The sequence below is a fragment of the Dermacentor silvarum genome, chromosome 5 (genome assembly GCF_013339745.2).
Source record: "Dermacentor silvarum isolate Dsil-2018 chromosome 5, BIME_Dsil_1.4, whole genome shotgun sequence".
Classification (NCBI taxonomy): domain Eukaryota; kingdom Metazoa; phylum Arthropoda; class Arachnida; order Ixodida; family Ixodidae; genus Dermacentor; species Dermacentor silvarum.
Window position 1 is genome coordinate 23,119,393 of NC_051158.1, and position 12,196 is coordinate 23,131,588.

At 49.2% G+C, this 12,196-nt stretch overlaps 1 protein-coding gene across 3 annotated transcripts in view; it reads right to left on the reverse strand.

The window, feature by feature from the left end:
- The window catches only part of LOC119452327 (uncharacterized), a 38,873-nt gene that overhangs the window by 12,988 nt on the left and 13,689 nt on the right, over positions 1-12,196 (reverse strand). The window lies entirely within an intron of this gene.

The following is a 12,196-nucleotide window of genomic DNA, read 5'->3' on the forward strand; positions in this document are numbered from 1 at the left end:
AAACACGTGTTCGGGAGCTTTTGCAACCGTTCAGAGGACGTTTTTTTTTTTTTTTTTTTTCTTATATGATTCAGCAACTGTAGTTGTTTATTACAACGTATGTTTATCGTCTTCGTCGCAACATGCGATTGCGGCAGCCGCATGTTCCTGCCGCTCACGTTGTTCATCTATAGAGTTGTTCGCCTATAGACGTGTCCAAACTACGCGAAACGATTCGCCGGAGCGGCAATCACTTGACACGATCTAAGCCACTATATTCTGGATAATCCGCCATTTTCTTCGAGGCGTGACGTAGGCGCGACGCTTACAAAATGGCGCTGACGGCCCCGATTTGCTTTCGTAACGTGACGCAAATTTGACGTTTCGCCTAAGAAACTGTAATGTAGGCATTGGGCCTCTTCGATTATCCGTTCGTGACAGTCCCGGACTGCCCGATGACGGTGCTTTCCGCCAATGAGCGTTGCGTATGCAGTCTTTCGGACCGTCCGGGACTGTCAGAGACGGATAATCGAAGAGGCCCATTGAACCGTTCTTGATAAAGCAAAACAGTTTTCCTCCCCAGTCCCGGGAAACGGAATGAGTCATCGTATATTGGTGCCCACGCGCGTGCTTTATACCTTGAGACAACATAAGCGACCTGCCAGTGATGATGAGTGTGCGCTCTAGGCCGCATTATCGCTATCTCGTGAAACGCAAGTGACTCAGCCCGACTGGTCTGGCTGAGAAGCGGCCGAATATCATCGATAGCGTTGCGCGCGTCACAGGCATCCGCTTGCGCGACGCAAGTGCCGGCATTGCCATCTCTTGTTCACTTTGCTGCTTACTCGCACCGCGAGAGGAAACTTCAAGGCGCCGCCTTGCGTACATTTCTTTTTATAAATTAAATAGTCGCCGTTGTCATAGCCTTTGATGACGCGAAAAGTCATTAATATTGATTACGGTACAAACGCAGTAGTGAAAAGTGGAAAAAGTTGCAGAAAGTTTGTTAGTTTCAACCAATATTATTTCAAATAAACCTATTTTTAATAAAAATGATGGTTCAAAACACAAATGCCAACACCACCCAAGAGCGACGCAAGTGCTATGAGCACGCGTTGTGAGCAAAATATCTCCATGGCCCCAAATGACAGGGAAAATGCGGCGATACGCATGCCTCTCGACTGCTATTGCATATGGCCGCTCATTACCATAGTTCGCGCGGCTCGTCGCACCATAAATTATGGCGGAAAATCTCTGCAATGGCGGCCCAGCGCAACGTCACGCAACGTCAAATTGACGTTTACGAAACAGCCCTTCCTGTGACGCTCATCACGGCATATTTCTTCAGCCAATCAGCAAGCTGACATATCGGCTGTCTTGGAACGCCACCACATATTCGCGAAATTGCAGATGCATTGCACGGGCTTCTGCACGCTACCGTCCACTTTCTTTTTAAAGCGCTAAAGTCGCAATATAGGTGCCAAGGACCACAAAAAAGTATTAGTCGATAAAACTTGCCGCTTCACGTCACGTTTCGTCATTCTGACGAAAACGCAAAATTGCATTTTGCAAAACTTCCGTTTCCCGGCACAAATGTCAAAACACGTGACCTCTGGAACGCCAATGAGACAGCCAAGATGGCGGATAATGGCGGCCGTGCAGCCGCCATGCGTGTCCAGAATAGCCTCGAGCGTGGACTCGCTGGCGAATGAACTTGAGAGAGCGAGATTAAGAAGCCGACGACGCCGTCTCGCGCAGGCGGCGCGCCGTGCGTAGCCATGGCAACCAGTCATCTGGGCAAATTCTCGACGTTCCCGGCATAGAGGAAGACATTCAACAAGAGGGGACACTCGGTGAAAACTGGCAATAGGAAACACGTCACGCTAGTATTGACGCCATCCGATAGCTGCCGCGAGCATCGAAAAAAACAAAGTGAAATTAAGTTGACATTGTTTATTTTTTTCATTCTTTGCCGCGAAAAGTAAAAAAAAGTTTTGCGTGTTAATGAACTTATACTTTGCGACTTAATTTTCTTGCGTTACCTAGCGACAGGCCAATGACGCGCCAGATGCATGCTCCAGACACTCCATCGAAGCGAGCGAGGACGGCTGCGCGCGTGAGCGCGCGCCTGTTCGGCGACCCGCCTGTCTCCTTTTTTTTTTTTTTTTTTTTTTTTTTTTTTTTTTTTTTTTTGCGAAGCTTTATAGGCTGACAAGTTTCGGCGGTGATTGTGTCACGCTGAAACGTGGGCCGATCCTGGGGATCGTGCAGAAAGGGTGCAAGCTCAATGGCCCATACCGCAGGGACAAAAAAAAAAAAAGGAAAGAGAGAGAGAACGAAAGAAAGAGGAAGAGAACGAGAGAAGGAAAGAAAGAGTGAAAGAAAGGAAAAGCGAGAAGGAAATAAACCGAAAAAAGAGAAAGAAAGATAGAAAGAATAAGAGAGAGAGAGAAAAGAGAGAGAGAGAAAAGAGAGAAAGAGAAAGCGAGAGATACCCATTTCAGAGGGACTAACGTTGTAAAAGAAAGTATAATTTACATAAAGACAGCAAGACGGAGATATTAAAAGGTAATTTTGAGATACACACACGAAAAGCTGCGCTTACCCCCATTTTCTCGACAGGGAAAGGGCTGGTGATTTTTTTATTTCTTCATTTAGAGTTACGTCACGGCCTATGCAGTGTAGTGAGGAATGGTTGTGAGCAATCGACAACACTTAAATACAGTTGCTTAAATCATACAGTAATTATACTTTACAGTACGATCACACGCTGTCGTTGAGGCATCATTACTGTTCTACTTTGGCATCGGCGCAATCAGCGCAATCGGCGCGAGCTATAATCGACGGAATAGACTGTCAATGGAGCGCTACTATTAACAGATCGGCTCACACACGCCACATTACAGAACCTTCAAAGTGAATATTGCTGCATCGGTTATTCTGAATAAATATTTTATGAACATAACAAAATTTGAAAGCTATGGCGACAGTCATGATTAAGTTTTCTTCTCAGCGCACACCTTTTATCGATTTTCTGGAACAGCGAACGGATATAAGTGCACCATTAGCATTACCCACGCTCATCTAGTAAACGTAACTCTCGCTAATGCAGCATTCACGACTTGGCACCATTTCGGTGTTTGCCGGCCTGGGCTAGAAACACTGAGACAGCCCGGGTTGGGCTGTCTGTGTAGTGGTTTGGCGAAAGCCTGTGGCGACGTTAGTTACCAGAGGAGCCAATGAGTTACCAGAGTTACCAATGATTCTGTGCGCATAAACCTAAAGGAATCGTCGAAAATGACGTGAGAATCTGCACGAACATGACGGACAACACTGTCGAAAGAATAATTGAGAAGGCCTCGTTAAAAACGGCAAAACCAGCAAGTGTGTGAGAGATTACACTGCAGAAACAATTAAATATGCCGTGGTTGAATGCGGTTAAACCAAGTTTGTCGAGCGACCACAGGGGTTTTGCTTGCTTTGGGAAAATGCACAGATGCTGCTCGGCGCCCTCAGCAACTACTGCATCTACGATTGCACCACAAGAAAACACACAGACGCTGGTCGGTGCGACAGGAGCAGCGAGCAAATTGACCTTCATGCTGCGTCTCGCTTGACCGCGAACTAAGCGTCGAAAGCACGGCACATACGAAGTTACCAGCACTCGGTTACACATTGCAGATCGCTTTGAACGTAAGGCCCGCGCGACCGCGCACTTTGTCCACATTGCAGATCGTTTTTAATAAATGGGCGCCCACGTGGCGTACGCAGCAGTGGTGGCCAGTTAAGTCACAGTTTGAGCTTCACTGAGCTTGTAGGTCCGATATACGGAGCCAGGCGCTTTCTGGGTTTGTAACTGGAGTAGTAAAGCTTTCGCTCTAAAAATAAGGAGATCATCAGCGGTGGCATGAAAACCGTCAGAGAATGTTACGAGCGTTTGACCGATGAACAAAACGCAGTTCATATACCAGTCTAACTTGGCTCGAGCCTGGACATCGTGATGGTCCACAAAGCAACCACGATGCCTCACAGTTTGCCGTTTCCAACTCGCTCCTGTAGCCGCTAACGTCAAATCTTTCTCGGATAATAGACCGCTAAAGCAGGGAATGTATGGAGTCTATGGACTATACTCCGTTTCATACATCAGATGCAACGCTGTGGAGGCTAGAGATGCTTTTATTGCGATAGCAATTATATGGACACTCCAAAGCGGATTTCTGCCGTCGGCGTCGCCGTGAGGTTCCGTATGACGTCAATGGCGATGAAATCGTCAACGCGCTCCAGACGCTGTATGTGCGAGTGAAAGGGCGCGAGGGACGCATGCTTTCACGGGGAGCGAACGCACGTCGGAGAGCAAACGCGCGTTCTGCGCCGTGCTCCCTGAAGCGCTGCGGAATTAAGTGCCTATTTCCTTCTTACAATCACCATATATAGAGAGCAAACGCGACTTCTTCCGTCGCGCGAAAGGCCGTGGGGGGATGGGAGGGAGGGAGGGGAGGCGACGTTTAGCTGCGGCACCAAATGCGTATTTATATAAAAACGTTGCGAGGCGAGAAGGTGGGTAAGATTTCCGACGCTGCTCGACGAATGTCCCATTCTGATCTCGTCGAAAACCTCGGAGCCGCCCCCAGAGGCACCGGCAACAGTCACCAACGCCGAGATTTCCGACCCTGCTCGACGAGTGTCCCATTCTGATCTCGTCGAAAACCTCGGAGCCGCCCCCAGAGGCACCGGCCACAGTCACCCAACGCCGAGATTTCCGACCCCTGCTCGACGAGTGTCCCATTCTGATCTCGTCGAAACCTCGGAGCCGCCCCCAGAGGCACCGGCACAGTCACCAACGCCGCGCGCGTTCGGTGCGAACGCGGGCCAAAACGCCGACGGCGTCGACAACAGTTCTGCGCGTTGCTGGTGCTGCTGCATGTCCAAGTTTTTACAGCTGATAAAACTACTATCCGTACTCCGTATAGCTCTCTACTAATTTGCTATCGCAATTGATGCTTCGCCTTTCGGGTGAAACTGCGACAATTTTTTTGCCGTAGTTCGGTGTTTGTTGACCAATTTTTGTAATAATGTTCTTTATATACGCTTAGTTCTGAACGAAAAGATGAATTTACCCTTAGAAACAAACAAACCTTGTACTCATACGGCTGATAACACGTAGTTTTAGAACAATTGCTATTCGTCGTTTTATTTATTTGCAGCCCTTCGCGGCAGCCTCACGTGCAAGCTCGCGCGAGCAAACGCCGCTGGCGCGCAGCGAGGCATAGACGGAACGCGCGGAGTGATACATTTTAATGACCGTACTTCTTGCGTAGCTTCCACAGCGTTCCAACCTGATGCATGAAAACGCAGCACATAGTTTTAACAGCGGAGCTGTTCAAGCTGTTGGTTCGGCCGTGCAGCGTTAGCAGAAAAATGTCACAGTTCGCCCTAAGGGCGAAGCAATGAATGCGATAGCAACACAGCAATGTCATACGAAGTAAGGTGAGCGGCTTTGGTAGCAATATGAATTGTAGTAAACATGAGCTGATTAAGTAACAGGTGTGCTGCGGCGTAAGTAGACCGACATGAAGAGAGACTCGATGACCACGAGAAGGCGGTGTGAAACGGTGGTGTTGATGAGAAGCGCTTCCCGTGGGCAGCGCGTGCGAAGGGACACACCTGTAGCGCTGCACTGCCGATGCGGGCAGCATTGCGTGTGTAGCGTGCGTTGGAAAATGTGGCCCGACTATTACGAACTGAATGAACAAGCGTGGTGTGAGCGCGCACAAACACGAAGAGATCACACTGAATGACAGCAGACAACGACTGTCAAAACGCTGCAGCAAGCATACGCCGCAGCGGGCGAAGGTACGTACGTACGTGCGGTCTATCGCTCCACAGAAACTGAGCGGCGAATGCATCGGCGCTTAAAGGTCAGAGCCGTGTAGAGATAAGAGACGGTGCGAGGCGAGCGGTTGTTGGCAGAGAAGTGCGCCCCCCCCCCCCTTGCTCCCTCCGGCGCTGGCTTCCTGCTTCTCTGCTTGCGCGTGGGAGATTGAGTGCGTTCGCTCTCCGTGATAGCGCGCGTCCCCGCACGCTTCCTCTCGGGCATACGGCGCGCGGCGAAGATTTTATCTATAGGGAACCTCACGGCGACGGCGACGACGACGGCGACGACGACGGCAGAAATCCGGTTCAAGTGTCCATATAATTGCTATCGCAATAAAACTGCGCCTGGCGATGACGCACGTGACGTCACTCGGTGAGGTCAAGGTCGATCCACATAGGTCTAGGAGGCGTTGCTTCGGGCGAAAAGCGGTTCAGAACGAATTGTCACCAACATCAACATCAGCAAGGGTGGTTATGGGAGCAGCGATTGAAGCGCGGCTATGTTTGGAGGGAAGAAACATTGTGAAAGAAAAAAGCGTGTTTTTAAAAATTAAAGCGAGAGACAGTTAGATTCATTCAATGAAAATAAAACTCCGAATCAGTTTTACATACGCATCGCGAGAAAAGAACAACTTTATTTTACTGATCATTATCAAAAATACCTTTTTTCAGCGCCCACCGTAAGAGCGCGCCACCGATAGCCGCCGATATCACTTGCAATGCAATGCAGCTTTGAAGAGCGCAGAAAGGCGCGCTCGTAAAGTTCAGCCGTTACAATATAGACCCCCCTCACACGTTGTGTTGTTTTGCATGTCGACGTTTATTTGAATTAGGTGACGGGGTAGTTTTATTGTTTCTTAACCTGGGCAGTCAAAAGTAGTGAGTTGCGACCGCCAGATAATTGTTTACTTAGTGTTTTCGTCCGACACCGCTGGCGACTGGGGCGTCCGACGAAAGGACGAGCTCTCTACGCAATCTACGCCCAAAGCGTTCGTCAGCCTCCAAAGAAAGTATGTCTGTGCAGCGATGCGATTTCGACACCCGTACGGCTGACCTTTTCCTGCATCGCTTTAGGCGCTGAAAGCTCGAACGCCCATCAAGTCGAATGGTGGGGCATTGAATATACAGCTCTAATGGTAGGCCTCCGAAAACAAATTTCGGAGGCCTACCAAATGAGAACAAAATTACGTCACTTCTGTTTTATTGCGATAGCAATTATATGGACACTTCAACCGGATTTCTGCCGTCGCCGTCGCCGTGAGGTTCCCTACAGATAAAATCTTCGCCGCGCGCCGTATGCCCGAGCGGAAGCGTGCGGGGACGCGCGCTGTCACGGAGAGCGAACGCACTCATCTCCCACGCGCAAGCAAGGAAGCAGGAAGCCAGCGCGGAGGGAGCGGGGGGGGGGGGGGGGGGCGCACTTCTACTCTGCCAACAACCGCGCTCGTCGCTCGTCCGTACCGTCTTTTATCTCACACGGTTCTGACCTTTATGCGCCGTGCATTCGCCGCTCAGTTTCCTTTGAAGCGATAGACCGCACGTACCTTCGCCCCTGCGGCGTATGCTTGCTGCCAGCGTTTGACAGTCGTTGTCCGCAGTCATTCAGTGTGATCCTTTCATGTTTGCTTGTGCGCGCTCACACCATGCTTGTGCTTGTTCATTCAGTTAATAATAGTCGGGCCACATTTTCCAACGCACGCTACATATGCAATGCTGCCCGGATCGGCAGTGCAGCGCTACAGGTCTTCGCACGCGCTGCCCACGGGAAGCGCTTCTCATCAACACCACCGTTTCACAGCACCTTCTCGTGGTCATCGAGTCTCCCTTCATGTCGGTCTACTTACGCCGCAGCACACTGTTACTTAATCAGCTCATGTTACTACAATTCATATTGCTACCAAAGCCGCTGACCTTACTTCGTATGACATTGCTGTGTTGCTATCGCATTCATTGCTTCGCCCTCAGGCGCGAAACTGTGACATTTTTAACGAATATGCCGTCACATTATTTTTCTTCCGCCGGAAGTGTTCCCTCCTCACACAGATGGCGCTAAGCCCCATGAACCGCGGACGAGCCGCCATATTTTGAACGTATGGGCTTATATCGAAGCTTTGCTACCAGGTATCGCTACCTTGGCGAGGTTACCACCGTCTCCCAGGTTACCCTCGCCACGTCGCGTTCGTCGGCCCCGCCTCGCACATCGCAATGCACACAGACTGTCCGCGCCACGTAGTGGTCAGCGAGATAGATATTTCAAACAATATCCGCGCAGTGTTACAGTTACCGTGCGACTCTGTATGCTCGGACGCGTTTCTGTTTTGTTAACAGCTTCTATTACCGCCATGGAAAAAAAATGTTAAAAGCAACAGGATGTGTTGGGTACCTCAGTGCACCAACCGAGCGGCGAAAGATGAGATAAGGTTCATCGTTTACGCTGGACGCGTGTCCTAAAAGGAGTGGGCGGTGAAGCTCCGGATCGGCAAGCCTGAGGCGCCGCCCGCGAAGGTTTGCAGCGCACGCTTTGTCGCCATATAGTGCGCTGCAAACCTCTCCATGCCCACACACACCCATCTTCGCGTTTGACTCAGTGGCAGGCAAAACGGCAGCAAAAAAAAAAAAAAAAAATTTGGGTGGCATGCTGAAGCGCGTTCTAGCCAGGCTAGTTGCATCGGAGCGTAACCAGGTTCGCAGCTGCGCGCCGATCGCTAGGTCTCTGGCATATTTGTTTGCACTGACCCTTTTCGATTGGTGCAGTAAGAACGCAGCGAGAACGGCAAGGCGCAACGCGCGTGATAACGGCGCGACTCGATGGCCTTCATGCCAGTTTCGTACGGAACGGCTTTCCTGGAACTATAGTTCCTTTTGGGAGGAATGGAGGAACGCCACCGTTCAATTAAGGGGAGGTTGAACTGTAACGGTAACTCGTTATTTTTACGAAGGAACGGCACAGGGAACGGCGTTCCTTCTGTAAGCGTTCCACGGCATTGAACAGACGCACGTACGTACGCAGCCCATCATGCAGGGCGGATGGGCGACCGCGTGAGGCTCAAATAAGTACCGCTTGCCTGTTACATGACTATGGTTCATTTTCTTTCGTACATTATAATATATATATATATATAATATATATATTATATATATATATATATTATAAGTTCTCCGTTATGTTTTATGACAAGGCTTCAATATTGTCACGTGACGCTCCCTCCTATAGTTTCGTTCCTCCATGCCGGCTTGTCGGACACAACATCGAGATTTTAACTCTTGCTGAGTTCAAACAAGGGTCTTTACTAAATTGCGAAAATGTATTCTGGACATTTTCCCCACTCATACTGCAATATTGCACAAGAAATCATTACACGCCAATGTATTGTTCCTTTCGATGCGGTTTCTTCTGCAAGAAATATAATTATATCCTCCTAAGACCCCTTGTACAATACATTGCACATTGCCTTCAACGTTTTTTTTTTCGAAATTCACTCTGAAGTGATTACGCAAAATATTCACTCTGGGTATGAAGTACGGTGCATGTGTAACTGTAAAGAAGTGGTTTACTCCTTTTCTTGTCGTCAGCTTTCGAGAAAATTGAGTTGGTTTAGACCTCGATGTGAGTTTTAAATTGCTTACTTTATTTCGCCTCAGGATTGTGCGACATTATATTTTAATTAAAATAAAAAATCACAGGCCTGCGTGGCAGACGCAGCAGTCACAGCGTAAGCGGGTGGAGCGGCTCAAGAGTAGCTCGATTTGGGCATCACGCACAACAGGGTCTTCGCGGCAGTCTGTTCGCCTCTTTTTGACGAGAACGATTTGAACTTCCGCCCGGCGTCGCCGGCGAGCTGCGGCTTGTAATGCTCTCTGCACAGCAGTCTGCTGCGCCCGATCTGCGCTTACATCTACAACTTGCATGTCGGGCGCGCCGCTTGCAGGCACCTTAACTAGATGGCGCCACCATACTGGCGGAGGCTCGGCGCTCGGGAGCGCGTTGATTGCGCGCCTCGTCTGACTCACATGTCGTCTGCGCCTGCTGACACTGCGTTTGCAGGCATCTTACCTAGATGGCGCCGCCATACTGGCGGAGGCTCTATTCGTCGCCCCCTGCGTTTGCCTTAGGGTATTTTCCGCGGCCCGATAGCAAGTGCATGCGTGGCTCAGTGGTAGAGTATCCGGGTCCCACGCAGTGGGCGCGGGTCTATCCCGGCGGGAATCGGGTACTTTTTTCGCGTTTCCGGCGATAGCGGTTACGCGGCGTACGCCGGCGGCGGCATCATCGCGACCCGAAACGGCTATTGGAATCAATATTTACAGCTTACGCTGTAAAATAGATGTAACGTTAATGTAACGACACGTTCGAAGGAACTGTAACTGGAACGCGTTCCTTTCGCATTAAGGAACTTGTAACGGGAATTCATTCCAGATTGGGAAGGAACGAGCTTTCGTTCCTGTTTTAGAGGAACGTGCACAAACACCGTCTACCTTGCCAATTTCTGCAGAAATGATAGGACGAAGATGGCATTACATTGAAGTGAAGTTACTTCTATCAAATTATATGTCGTCTTCAACTATATGCAATAAAAAATACATCCGTAATCACAGAAGCCTAAGTAGTATATTTCACGGCATCGCTCTGGCAAGCGGAATGGCATCGGAGAAGCACACGGTAAACCGGGACGCTTTCGGTCCCCGAACACTCTGCAGGCTTCTTCGTTGAACATGGGGCTACTCCTGAAGTAGTCAAAACCATCTTCAGCTGCTTCAAGCGGCTGTGCGGCCGTACTTGTTCAGGAAGCCGCACTGGTTCTCGTAATCGTCATAGTCGATTCGTAAGCGGCGACGCCGAACTTCAGCTCAGTGTCTGGGGCTTTTGCGCTACAGAGCTGCACAGGAAAATTTAAAAAGAAAAAAAGTGGAAATGCAGACGCCATTGCAAAGTGATTGTGAAATTTACCCGATAGACGTGCTTAGATATGTTGCTGAGGAAATTCATGGTTAGTTACCTCTACTGGTTATCGCTACGCGGCGTGTGGGGGCTGAGACGTTGCGCTGCCTCCGAGGTCGGTGCGCGTTACAAACCAAGCTAGAACGTTTGCGAGAAACATATGTGTAAAGATCGGTCCGTGAAGTCAAGCCTTTCATTTACTGTCTTTGAGCGAGTTTATTCGGCCTTGCTGCAGTAATGGAAACAAATAAAGGAACCACATGACACCAGACGTGGCGAGACAAGCTACCCTCCTTGAAGGACAGAAGTGAATACTATCGCACTGCATATTGTTTTAGACAGGTGTAGCACGGTAAATTTGTCATTATAGTTGACTGGTGAGTGCATATAACTTAGACGAGGACAAAACATAAGAACAGTCAAGAACAAGCACTGCCCTTTAAAATTAGCTTTTTTCAACTAGCAATGTCCAGAAATATCATTGTCCAACTGGCGCTCTACAAGTACCCAAATTTGACATTCCCATGACAACACATACATGAGCTGCCTAAACCCCGACATTAATGATGAAGGGCTGGAAATTGAGCGCTATAAATAAGTTATCTGCTTTATAAGTTATCTGCCATAAGCGGTGTTTGTGGCCAGAAATCGCAACTCCCATCCAGCCAAATAATTCGAAAGGGCCATCACTCGCATTAGAGTTCCCCTTTAAGAATTCGTTCTCGAATTGTAATAGATTCGATCGAACTTGAACGAATTTGAATTTCCGAATCAATTTTGAATGGAATAATCAAAAATACAATAGTTATTGTACCGTGCTGACTGTCGGCAGTCGCATAATTTGATGCGGTCAAGTCACTTAAAACATTCCTTCAAATATAAGTTCACACAAGTATAGCAATGGCTAAAGGAAGGTCTGAGTATGGTCGATATTACAAATTAAACCTGGTCTAAAAATAGATAAGTTCTTCGTACGCTGACCCCTACTTGTACAGCATACAAAATTTTATGCAAGTCCGTTCGGTGGTACTTTCACTCAGTGCTTGGTAGCGCATAGTGACACCCAGTCTCCCAAGTTGGCTGTACTCGGCAGAAACGGAAACGCGAAAGGGCGGGGGGGGGGGGGGATTGTCCGAAGAACGCTTTAAAAGCGTTAAAAACAATCGTTTACCTTGACAGCCAGTGCATCTTCGTTGTCATAGACGAACGCGAGTTGGTGACCGGGTTGTAGTGAGCATGGCGCAGTGCTCTGCCAGAGTAAGTTAGCTGAACCTTGTCCTGCCACCGGATGCGGATCTTCCGTCCGGACACACCTGAGAAGAAGAAATGCGAGGACTTCTAGAGGTCTTGGCGGTCATCGCGCGGGACGGGCGCGGTCCATCTCACGGGTGGTAGGCAGGCATC